This window comes from Mobula hypostoma, chromosome 4 (assembly GCF_963921235.1).
Source record: "Mobula hypostoma chromosome 4, sMobHyp1.1, whole genome shotgun sequence".
NCBI classification, from domain to species: Eukaryota; Metazoa; Chordata; class Chondrichthyes; order Myliobatiformes; family Myliobatidae; genus Mobula; species Mobula hypostoma.
In genome coordinates, this window is record NC_086100.1 from 200,351,728 (window position 1) to 200,364,589 (window position 12,862).

Below are 12,862 nucleotides of genomic sequence, written 5' to 3' on the forward strand. Positions count from 1 at the left end.
TAAGATCTGCGTTATTACACAACACCCGATCTAGGATGGCCTTTCCGCAAGTAGACTCAAGCACAAGCTGCTCGAAAAAGAACATTGTGTAGGCATTCAACAAATTCCCTCTCTTGTGATCAGACACCAACATGATTTTCCCAATTCCCTTGCATCTTGATATCCCCCATTACAATTTTTGCATTATCCCTTACTACATGCCTTTTCCAGATCCCTTTGCAATCTCAACCTCACATCTTGGATACTGTTTAGAAGCCTATTATGATTCCCATATTTTTTTTTGCCCGTGCAGTTTCTTAACTCCACCCAGAAAGATTGAACATTCTCTGACCCTATGTCACCTCTTTCTAAAGATGTAATTCCATCTCTTACCAACAGAGCCACACCACCGCCTGTGCCTTCCAGCTTGTCCTTTCGATACAAAGTATATCCTTTGATGTTAAGCTCCCAACTATGACCTTCTTTCAGCCATGACTCAGTGATGCCCACAACATCATACCGATCAATCTCTAGTTGCACCATGCATTCATCCACCTTATTCTGAATACTACGTGCATTTAATATATCACCTTCAGTCCTACATTTTTTGCCTTTTTAAATTTTGCCTTCCTTCCACAGGAAGGCGAAATGGTTAACAAGCCAGTGCAGAATACCCCGGTGGCCATCCCCCTCAACAGCAGGTATATCACTTTGGATATTGCTGGGGGGGAGGGGGAGAACGCCTAACAGGGGAAAGTGACAGTGGTTGGGTCTCCAGCACTGTGTCTGGCTCTGTGACTCAGAAGGGAAGTGGCATGTTGTGGGGATAAGAGATTCATTATTTCAGGAACAGAATGAAGGTTCTGTGGGCGAGAATAAGATTCGCAGTTGGTATGGTGCGTCCTGGGGGCCAGGGTCCAGGATGTCTTGGATCAAGACCTCAGCAATCTTAAGTGGGAGGGTGAACAGCCAGAGGTTGTGGTCCATGTAGATAGCAGTGACATGGGAAGGACGAATGACGAGGTTCTGCAGAGGGAGTTCAGGGAGTTAGGTGCTAAGTTAAAGGGCAGGGCCTCCAGGGTTGTGATCTCAGGATTACTACACATCCCACATGCCAGTGAGCCCAGAACTAGGAAGATCAAACAGTTTAACACATGACTAAGGAGATGGTGTAGGAGGGAGGGCATAAAATTTTTGGATCATTGGGCTCTCCTCCAGGGAAGGTGGGACCTGTACAGAAGAGACGGTTGCCACGTGAACTGGAGGAGGACTAATATCCGAGTGGGAGGGTTTGTTAATACTGCACGGTGGGGTTTAGACTAGAGTTACAGGTGAACTGGAGGAGGACTAATATCCGAGTGGGAGGGTTTGTTAATACTGCACGGTGGGGTTTAGACTAGAGTTACAGGTGAACTGGAGGAGGACTAATATCCGAGTGGGAGGGTTTGTTAATACTGCACGGTGGGGTTTAGACTAGAGTTACAGGGGGATGGGAAACAAAGTGCCAGAACAGGTAGTGGAGAGGGCATGGAGACAGGTGTTGTTTCGACCTCAGACAAAGTCAGGAATCATAACGTTGAGCAGGGTGTGACTAATGCCCTGAGCTGCATATTTATCAATGCAAGAATTATCGTAGGAAAGGCGGATCGGCCATGATGTAATGGTGGATCAGGCTCAATGAGCCAAATCGTCTAATTCTGCTCCTATATCTTATAGGCTTATTGTCTTAGAATTCCTTCCAATACCCTTTCCACTGCTGATGACAGGCTCAACGTCCTATGATTTCCTGGTTTATTTTTAGAGCTTTTCTTAAACAGCAGAACAACATTAGCTATCCTCCAATCCTACGGTACCTCACCTGTCACTAAGGATGATTTAAATGTCTCTGCTCGGACCCCGGCACTTTCTGCTCTTGCATCTCTCAGGGTCCAAGGGATCACCTTCTCAGGCACTGGGGGTTTATACACCCTGATTTGCCTCAGGACAGCAAACACCTCCTCCTCTGTAATCAGTATTGGGTGCATTACCTTGCTACTGCTTTGCCTCATTTCTATAGACTCCGTGAATGTCTTCTGAGTAAATACAGATGCAAAAAATCCATTTAAGATCTCCCCTGTCTCTTTTCACGTCATGAGTAGATCACCATTCTGATCTTCCAGAGGACCAGTTTTGTCCCTTGCAATCCTTTTGCTCTGAATATATCTGTAGAATGTGATGGGACCTTCCTTCACCTTGTCTGTAAGGCAACCTCATTCTTCTTTCAGCCCTGATTTTGTTCTTAAGTGTTCTCTTGCCTTTCATTTTCTCCATAAATACCTCATTTCTTCCTACCTGCCTACACATGCTCTGCACCTCTTTTGTTTTAACCAGGGCCTCAGTATCTTTTGAAAACCAAGGTTCCCTAAATCTGTTATCTCTACATTTTATTCTGACAGTCACACACAAACTTTGATCTCTCAAAATTTCACCTTTGAAGGCCTCCCACTTACCAAGCACACCTTTGCCAGAAAGCAGCCTGTCCCAATCCACACTTCCCAGATAATTTTTGACCGTTCAAAAATTGACCATTCTCCAATTTAGAATCTCATCCCACAAACCAGACTTAACTTTTTCCATATTTACTTTGAACTAATGACACTGTGATCACTAAATGTAAAGTGTTCCCCGACACAAAGTAATGTCACCTGCCCTGTCTCATTCCCCAACAGCAGATCAAGTATCACACTCTCTTGTTGGGACTTCTACGTACTTATTATGAAAGCTTTCCAGAACACTTTTAACAAACTCTATAACATCTAGTCCTTTTACAGTACGGGAGTTCCAGTGGATACGTGGAAAGTTAAAATCACCTACTATAACAACCTAACTTTTTTTGCAACAGTCTGTGATGTCATGACAATTTTTTCCTCTAATTCCCTCAGACTGGTGGGTGGTCTGTAATGTAGCCCCACTAACATGGTCACATGTTTCTTATTTCTCAGTTCCACTCAGAACGCTTCACTGGGGAGTTTTCCAGTCTATCCTGACTGAGCACTGCCATGACATTTTCCTTGACTAGTAATGCCCCCTTCCTTTAACCCCTCCCAATCTGTTCTGTATAAACCAACGGAACACCTGAATATTGGACCATAAGACATAGGAGCAGAAGTAGTCCATCTGGCCCATCGAGTGTTCTCTACCATTCAAACATGGCTGATCCTTTTTTTATCTCCTCCTCAACACCAGCTCCCAGCCTTCTCCCCATAACCTTTGATGCCATGTCCAATCAAGAACCTATCAATCTCTGCCTTAAATACACCCAACAACCTGGCCTCCACAGCTGCATGTGACAACAAATTCCACAAATTCACCACCCTTTGGCTAAAGAAATTTCTCTGCAGCTCTATTTTGAATAGACGCCCCTTTATCCCGAGGCCGAGCCCTCTTGTTCTAGACTCTACCACATCCTTTCCACATCTATTCTGTCTAGGCTCTTCAACATTCGAAGGGTTTCAGTGAGATCCCCCCCCCCATCCTTCTGAACTCCAGCGAGTACAGACCCAGAGCCATCAAACATTCCTCGTATCATAATCCTTTCATTCCTGGAATCATCCTTGTGAACCTCCTCTGGACCCTCTCCAATGCCAGCACATCTTTTCTAAGATGAGGGGCCCAAAACTGTTCACAATACTCAAGGTGAGGCCTCACCAGTGCCTTATAAAGCTTCAGCATCACATCCCTGCTCTTGTATTCTAGACCTCTTGAAATGAATGCTAACATTGCATTTGCCTTCCTCACCACCGACTCAACCTGCAAGTTAACCATCAGGGTGTTCTGCACAAGAACTCCCAAGTCCGTCTGCATCTCAGATTCCTGGATTTTCTCCCCATTTAGAAAATAGTCCGCACATTTATTTCTACTACCAAAGTGCATGACCATGCATTTTCCAACATTGTATTTCATTTGCCACTCTCTTGCTCATTTTCCTAATCTGTCTAAGTCCTTCTGCATCCTACCTGTTTCCTCAACACTACCAGCCCCTCCACCAGTCTTTGTATCATCTGCAAGCTTGGCAACAAAGCCATCTATTCCATCATCTAAATCATTTATATACAGCATAAAAGAAGTGGTCCCAACACCAACCCCTACGGAACACCACCGGTCACTGGCAGCCAACCAGAAAGGGATCCTTTTATTCCCAGTCAATACCTCCTACCAATGCTCTACCATGTTAGTAACTTTCCTGTGATACCATGGGCTCTGAACTTGGTAAGCAGCCTCATGTGTGGCACCTATCAAAGGCCTTCTGAAAGTCCAAATATACAACATCCACTGCATCTCCTTTATCTATCCGACCTGTAATCTCCCCAAAGAATTACAACGGGTTCGTCTGGCAGGATTTTCCCTGAAGGAAACCATGCTGACTTTGTCCTATCTTGTCCTGTGTCAGCTAGTACTCCATCACCTCATCCTTAACAATTGACTCTAACATCTTCCCAACCACTGAGCTCAGGTTAACTGGTCTATAATTTCCGTTCTGCTGCCTTCTTCCTTTCTTAATGAATGGTGTGACATTTGCAATTTTCCAGTCCTCTGGCACCATGCCAGAGTCCAATGATTTCTGAAAGATCATTTCTAATGCCACCACAATCTCTAACGCTACGTCTTTCAGAACCCTAGGGTGCAATTTCTCTGGTCCGGGTGACTTATGTACCTTTAGGTCTTTCAGTTTTTTGAGCACCTTCTCTCTTGGAACAGTAACTGCACCCACTTCCTTCACACACGACAACATCAGGACTACTGCTGGTGTCTTCCACAGTGAAGACTGATGCAAAATACTCACTTAGTTCATCAGCCAACTCCTTGTCCCCAATTATTATTTCTCCTGTCTCATTTTCAAGCAGTCCTATATCCACTCTCATTTCTTTTTTATTTTTAACATACTTGAAAAAGCTTTTACTATCCACTTTGATATTGTTTGCTAGAATGCTTTCATATTTCATCTTTCCCTTCTAATGATTCTTCTAGCTGCTCTCTGTAGATGTTTAAAACCTTCCCAGTCCTTTATCTTGCACTAATTTTTGCTTTGTTGTATGCCCTCTCTTCTGTTTTTACATTAGCTTTGACTTCCCTTGTCAGCCATGGTTGTACTATTTTACCATTTGAGTAAATCTTCATTTTTGGAATACACATGTCCTGCACCTTCCTCATTTTCCCCAGAAATGCATGCCATTGCTGCTCTGCTGACATCCCTGCCAGTAGCTCCTTCCAGTTTACTTTGACCAACTCCTCTCATACCACTGTAATTCTCCTGCTATGACAGACTCACCAACACATGAACCTGAAACACTGACCCTGTTTCTCTCTCCACAGATGCTGCCTCACATGCTGGGTATTTCAAGGATTCTCTGATTTCAACCCAGGGGAAAAAAATCCAGTGCAGAATCTTCATTACATTTCCTCAGAGAAAGTGCATCATTCATTTACTAGGACAGCATTCCCCTAAACTATGTAAGTCTCTCTGCAGGCTCTCTGTTTCCTCAACACTACGCACTCCCCCACCTATCTTTGTATCATAGGCAAATTTAGACACAAATCCATTAATCCTATAGTTCACATCTTTGACATACATCAAAAAAGCAGTGGTCCAAACAGCGACCCCTGTGGAACTCCACTGGTAACCGGCAGTCAGCCAGAATAGGTTCCCTTTATTCTCACTCTCTGTTTTCTGCTGATCAGCCAATACTCCACCCATGCTAGTAACTTCCCTGTAATTTCATAGGCTCTTATCTTGCTAAGCAGCCTCATGTGCGGCACCTTGTCAAAGGCCTTCTGAAAATCCAAGTACACCACGTCGACTGCATCTCCTTTGTCTGCCCTGCTTGTCATTTCCTCAAATAATTGCAGTAGGTTTTTCAGGCAGGATTTTCCTTTCAGGAAACCTTGCTGGCTTTGGCCTATCTTGTCATGTGCCTGCAGATATTCCATAACCTGATCCCTAACAATTGATTTGAACAATTTCCCAACCACTGATGTCAGGTTAACAGGTCTATAGTTTCCTTTTTGCTGCCTCCCACCTTTCTTAAATAGCGGAGTAACATTTGCAATTTTCCAGTCATCCAGTACAATACCAGAATCTACTGATTCTTGAAAGATCATTGTTAATGCCTCCGCAATCTCTCCAGCTACTTCCTTCAGAACCCAAGGCTGCAAGGTTGAATAATTACTTTGGTTCTGTCTTCACTAAGGAGGACATAAATAATCTTCCAGAAATAGTAAGGGACAGAGGGTCCAGTGAGATGGAGGAACTGAGCGAAATACATGTTAGTAGGGAAGTGGTGTTAGGTAAATTGAAGGGATTGAAGGCAGATAAATCCCCAGGGCCAGATGGTCTGCATCCCAGAGTGCTTAAGGAAGTGGCCCAAGAAATAGTGGATGCATTAGTGATAATTTTTCAAAACTCGTTAGATTCTGGACTAGTTCCTGAGGATTTGAGGGTGGCTAATGTAACCCCACTTTTTAAAAAAGGAGGGAGAGAGAAACCGGGGAATTATAGGCCGGTTAGCCTAACGTCGGTGGTGGGGAAACTGCTGGAGTCAGTTATCAAGGATGTGATAACAGCACATTTGGAAAGCGGTGAAATGATCGGACGAAGTCAGCATGGATTTGTGAAAGGAAAATCATGTCTGACGAATCTCATAGAATTTTTTGAGGATGTAACTAGTAGAGTGGATAGGGGAGAACCAGTGGATGTGGTATATTTGGATTTTCAAAAGGCTTTTGACAAGGTCCCACACAGGAGATTAGTGTGCAAACTTAAAGCACATGGTATTGGGGGTAAGGTATTGGTGTGGGTGGAGAATTGGTTAGCAGACAGGAAGCAAAGAGTGGGAATAAACGGGACCTTTTCAGAATGGCAGGCGGTGACTAGTGGGGTACCGCAAGGCTCAGTGCTGGGACCCCAGTTGTTTACAATATATATTAATGACTTGGATGAGGGAATTAAATGCAGCATCTCCAAGTTTGCGGATGACACGAAGCTGGGTGGCAGTGTTAGCAGTGAGGAGGATGCTAAGAGGATGCAGGGTGACTTGGATAGGTTGGGTGAGTGGGCAAACTCATGGCAGATGCAATTTAATGTGGATAAATGTGAAGTTATCCACTTTGGTGGCAAAAATAGGAAAACAGATTATTATCTGAATGGTGGCCGATTAGGAAAAGGGGAGGTGCAACGAGACCTGGGTGTCATTATACACCAGTCATTGAAAGTGGGCATGCAGGTACAGCAGGCGGTGAAAAAGGCGAACGGTATGCTGGCATTTATAGCGAGAGGATTCGAGTACAGGAGCAGGGAGGTACTACTGCAGTTGTACAAGGCCTTGGTGAGACCACACCTGGAGTATTGTGTGCAGTTTTGGTCCCCTAATCTGAGGAAAGACATCCTTGCCATAGAGGGAGTACAAAGAAGGTTCACCAGATTGATTCCTGGGATGGCAGGTCTTTCATATGAAGAAAGACTGGATGAACTGGGCTTGTACTCGTTGGAATTTAGAAGATTGAGGGGGGATCTGATTGAAACGTATAAGATCCTAAAGGGATTGGACAGGCTAGATGCGGGAAGATTGTTCCCGATGTTGGGGAGGTCTAGAACGAGGGGTCACAGTTTGAGGATAGAGGGGAAGCCTTTTAGGACCGAGGTTAGGAAAAACTTCTTCACACAGAGAGTGGTGAATCTGTGGAATTCTCTGCCACAGCAAACTGTTGAGGCCAGTTCATTAGCTATGTTTAAAAGGAAGTTAGATATGGCCCTTGTGGCTACAGGGGTCACGGGGTATGGAGGGAAGGCTGGGTTCTGAGTTGGATGATCAGCCATGATCATAATAAATGGCGGTGCAGGCTCGAAGGGCCGAATGGCCTACTCCTGCACCTATTTTCTATGTTTCTATGTTTCTATTCCATCAGGTCCAGGAGATTTATCCACCCTCAGACCGTTAAGTTTCCTGAGCATCTTCTCAGTCGTAATTTTCTCTGCACATACTTCACTTCCCTGACACTCTTGAATGTCCAGTATACTGCAGATGTCTTCCACTGTGAAGATTGATGCAAAATACGCATTCAGTTCCTCTGTCATCTCTGCATCTCTCATTACAATATCTCCAGCATCATTTTCTATTGGTCCTATATCTACCATCAACTCTCTTTTACCCTTTATACACTTAAAAAAGCTTTTAGTATCTTCTTTGATATTAGTCACCAGCTTCCTCTCATAATTCAACTTTTCCCTCCTAATGACCTTCTTAGTTTCCTTCTGCAAGTTTTTAAAAGCTCCCCAATCCTCTATCTTCCCACTAACTTTGGCTTCCTTGTATGCCCTCTCTTTTGCTTTTACTTTGGTTCTGACTTCACTTGTCAGCCATGGTAGTGTCCTTCTTCCCTTTGAAAATTTCTTCTTAATTTGGAATCCAGCCATTGCTGCTCTGTTGTCCTTCCTGCAAATGTCCCTTTCCAGTCAATTTCGGCCCGTTCCCCTCTCATGCCATTGTAACTTCCTTTACTCCACTGAAATACCGACACATTGGATTTTAGTTTCTCCTTCTCAAATTTCAAAGTGAACTCGATCATATTGTGATCACTGTTCCCTAAACGTTCCTTAACCATAAGCTCTGTTATCACGTCCGGATCGTTGCACAACACCCAATCCAGCACAGCCAATTCCCTAGTGGGCTCAACAACAAGCTGTTCTAAAAAGCCATCCCTTAGACATTCTACAAATTCTCTCTTGAGGTCCAGTACTGGCCTGGTTTTCCCAATCCACTTTCATGTTAAAATCCCCAACGATTATCATGACTTCGCCCTTCTGACACGCCTTTTCTATCTCCTGCTGTAATTTGTAATCCACATCCTGGATGCTGTTTGGAGGCCTGTATACAACTGCCATTAGGGTCCTTTTACCCTTGTCATTTTTTAACTCAACCCATAGAAACTCTACACCTTCCGATCCTATGTCATCCCTTTCTCATGATTTAATATTATTTCTAATACATAGGGCCATACCACCCCCTCTGCCTACCAACCTAACTTTCCAATACACCGTATATCCTTGGATGTTCAGCTCCCAATGGCAGCCATCCTTTTGCCAAGTCTCAGAGACGGCCACAACGTCATACTTGCCAATCTGTAGCTTAACTTTAAGATCGTCCATTTTATTTCTTATGCTTACTGCATTCAGATTTAACACTCTCAGTCCAGAATTTGTTGCTTTCGATTGCAAATCATCTCACTGGCTGTGATTATGCCTCATCTCCTGCCTGTCCTTCCTATCATCTCTGTTGCACGCTACCTTTGATTTATTTATGTTTTCCCCTTTCTCAGCCCTATCACTCCAGCTCCTATCCCCCTGCCAAATTAGTTTCAACCCTCCGTACCAGCTCTGCTCGGGTATTGGACCCCTTTGGGTTCAGGTGTAACCTGTTCTTTTTGTACAGGTCATACACCCCCCCCCCCCAGAAGAGGCCCCAATGATCCAGGAATCCGAAGCCCTGCCCCCTCAGCCATGCATTAATATTCCTGATCGTGCTATTCTTGTACTCGTTAGCACGTGGCACAGGCAGCAATCCTGAGATTACTACCCTGGAGGTCCTGCTTTTCAGCTTCCTACCCAACTCCCTGAATTCCCTCTTCAGGACCTCCTCCCTATTTCTACCAATGTCATTGGTACAACGTGTATCAGGACTTCTGGCTTTCCACTAGAACACTTCTTTCTCTTTGAGATGTAAATATCCAATGCCTTCTGAATTGCTTCCAGAAATTCCAGTCAATGCTGCTCTGTCATCAATCTGCCAGTGTTCTTCTCCAATCAATTCTGGCCAACTGCTCTTCTCATGCCTCTGCAACTTCCTTTACTCCACTGTAATACTGATACATCTGACTTTAGCTTCTCCTTCTCAAATTTTAGGGTGCATTTGACCCGAAAGGTTCTTTTACCTTAAACACGCTGATCAATTCTGGTTCATTGCACCACACCCGATCCAGAATCCCCTAGTGGGCTCAATCATGAGCTGCTCCAAAAAGCCATCTCATAGGCATGCTAGAAATTCCCCTCTTGGAATCCATTACCAACCTGATTTTACCAGTCTACCTGCATATTGAAGTCCCCCATGACTATTGTAACATTGCCATTTTGGCATGTATTTTTTTTAACTTCCATTGTAATTTGTAGACCACATCCTTACTGCTGATTAGGGGTCTGTATACAACTTCCATCAGGGTCTTTCTAACCTGACAGACCCTTTGCTCTACCCACAATAATTCGAAACATTCCGGCCCTGTGTCACCTCCTTCTAATGATTTGATTTCATTTTTTGCCAATAGAGCAACACCACCCACCCTTCTTTCAGCCATGATTCAGTGATGCCTACAACATTACACCTGCCAATCAACAACTGTGCTGCAAGTTCATCTGCCTTATTACATATACTGCACACATTCAAATATAAATCTTATAGTCGTGTATTCACCCTTTTCAATTTTGTCCGCCTTTTACATTGCAACTCATCCTGTTGACTACAATTTTGCCCTATCAACAGCTTCTCACTACACAATGCCTCTGTTTGTAAACCAACCAGCTCATCCTCAGCACTACCATCCGACTTTCCGACGATGCTTCCTACGATCATTAATGAATTAACATGTCCAAAGGGCATGACTAGGTATTCATAATGCCCAGTGGGGGTATTGAGTATCACCTTCCATTCATCACACTGACAAATCCAAATCCAATTAAATCCAAGATCCAACTTAGTGAGGAATTTGACCCTTGCAGTAAATCAAGGGCTGAGTTCATTAATGATAAGCAGTAATGATTTTTATTGGTAATCTTGTTAAGATTTCAATAATCAATACAGGGTCACAAACAGGAGAAAATCTGCAGATGCTGGAAATCTGAGCAACACACACAATGCTGGAGGAACTCAGCTGGCCAGGCAGTGTCTATGGAAAAATGTATGGTTGACATTCTGGGCCGAGACCCTTCGGCAGGACTGGAGAAAAAATGGCTGAGGAGTAGATTTAAAATGTCGGGGGAGAGGAGAGAGAAACACAAGGTGATAGGTGAAACCTGGAGGGGAGGGTCAAAGTAAAGAGCTGGGAAGTTGATTGGTGAAAGGGACAGAAGGCAACAGAAGAAAGAAAAAGGGGGAAGGAGCACCGGAGGAGGTGACGGGTGGGAAAGGAGATAAGGTGAGAGAGGGAAAGGGGACGGGGTGGCTGGGGGCATTGCCAGAAGTTTGAGAAATTGATGTTCATGCCATCAATACTCCAAGTGCGGCCTGACTAGTGTCTTATAAAGGCTCAGCATTATCATCTTGCTTTCATATTCTGCTCCTCTCAAAAAAAATTTGCATTTGTCTTTTTTTATCACAGACTCAACTTCTAAATTAGCCTTCTGGGAGTCTTGCACAAGCAGTCCTGAAGTCCTCTGCAGCTTTGATGTTTGAACCTTCTCCCATTTAGGTAATAGTCTGCACCATTATTCCTTTTACCAAAATGCATTATCATACATTTCTCAACAGTGTATTCCATCTGACAATTTTTGTCCATTCTTCCAATTTGTCTAAGTCTTGCTACAATCACATTGCTTCCTCAGCACTACCTACCCCTCCACCTATCTTCATATCATCCGCAAATTTTGCCACAAAGCCATCGATTCCATTATTATTGACAAACAATATGAAAAGTAATTGTTCCAATTCTGACACCTGAGGAACGCCAGCAGACAACCAGAAAAGGTTACTTGCATTCACAGCCTGTCAGCCATTCCTCTATCCATACCTGTATCTTTCCTATAACACCATAGGATTTTATCCTGTTAAGCTTCCTCATGTGTGGCATCTTATCAAATGCCTTCTGAAAATCCTAGTAAATGACATCGACAGCCTCTCCTTTGTCTACCCTGCTTGTGACTTTCTCAAACAACTCAAAAAGATTTGTCAGGCAAGATTTCCCTTCACAGAAACCATGTTGACTTTGACTTATTTTATCATTAGTCTCCAAGTAGCCTGAAACCTTATCCATAATAACAGACTCCAACACTTTCCCAACCACTGAGGCCTATAATTTCCTCTCTTTTGCCTTCATCCCTTCTTAAAGAGTGGAGTGACATTTGCAATCTTCCATACCTCCAGGACCATGCCAGAATCAAGTGATTCTTGAATGATCATGATCAATGTATCCATTATCTCTTCAGCAGCCTCTCTCAGGACTCTGGGATGTTGTCCATCTGGTTCAGGTAACTTACCCATCTTAAGGCATTTCAGTTTGCCAAGCACTTTTTCCTTTGTAATAGCAATGGCACTCACTGCTGCTCCCTGACACTCACGGACCTCTGGCACACTCCTAGTGTCTTCCACAGTGAAGTCTGATGCAAAGTACCCATTAAGTTCATCTGTCATTTCTTTGTCCCCCATTACTACCTCACCAGCATCATTTTCCACTGGTCCAATATCGGCTCTCACCTCCCTTTTACTCTTTTATAACTGAAAAATCTTTTAGTATCCTACTTTATACTATTGGCCAGTCTGCCCTCATTTCATCTTTTCCCTTCTTATAGGTTTTTAAAATGCATTTTGTTGGATTTTAAAAGCTTTCCAATCATCCAACTTCTCACTCACTTTTACAACATTATATGCACTTTCCTTGGCTTTCATGTAGTCCTTAGCTTCCTTCGTCAGCCACGGTTCCCTATCCCTGCCATTAGAGAGCTTCTTCTTCTGTGGGACATATCTACCCTACACCTTGTGAACTATTCCTGTCTCTGCTCTGCTGTCATCCCCGCCGGTATCCTCCTCCAATCCACCTGGACAAGCTTCTCTCTCGTGCCTCTGTAATTCCCTTTATTCCATTGCGA

General features: G+C 43.8%; 1 protein-coding gene across 11 annotated transcripts in view; it reads left to right on the top strand.

Moving 5' to 3' along the window:
- Nucleotides 1–12,862, top strand: part of LOC134345886 (up-regulator of cell proliferation-like) — a 31,326-nt gene that overhangs the window by 7,424 nt on the left and 11,040 nt on the right. For 4 of the 11 annotated variants that reach the window (XM_063047210.1, XM_063047211.1, XM_063047206.1 and 1 more), the window contains exons 2-4: nucleotides 619–680; nucleotides 5,332–5,469; nucleotides 11,380–11,469. The gene's annotated coding sequence lies outside the window, so the exon portion shown is untranslated. Of the gene's footprint in view, nucleotides 1–618; nucleotides 681–5,331; nucleotides 5,470–11,379; nucleotides 11,470–12,140; nucleotides 12,245–12,862 lie in introns of all 11 variants that reach the window. The other 7 variants (XM_063047215.1, XM_063047212.1, XM_063047208.1 and 4 more) reach the window with 6 other exon arrangements.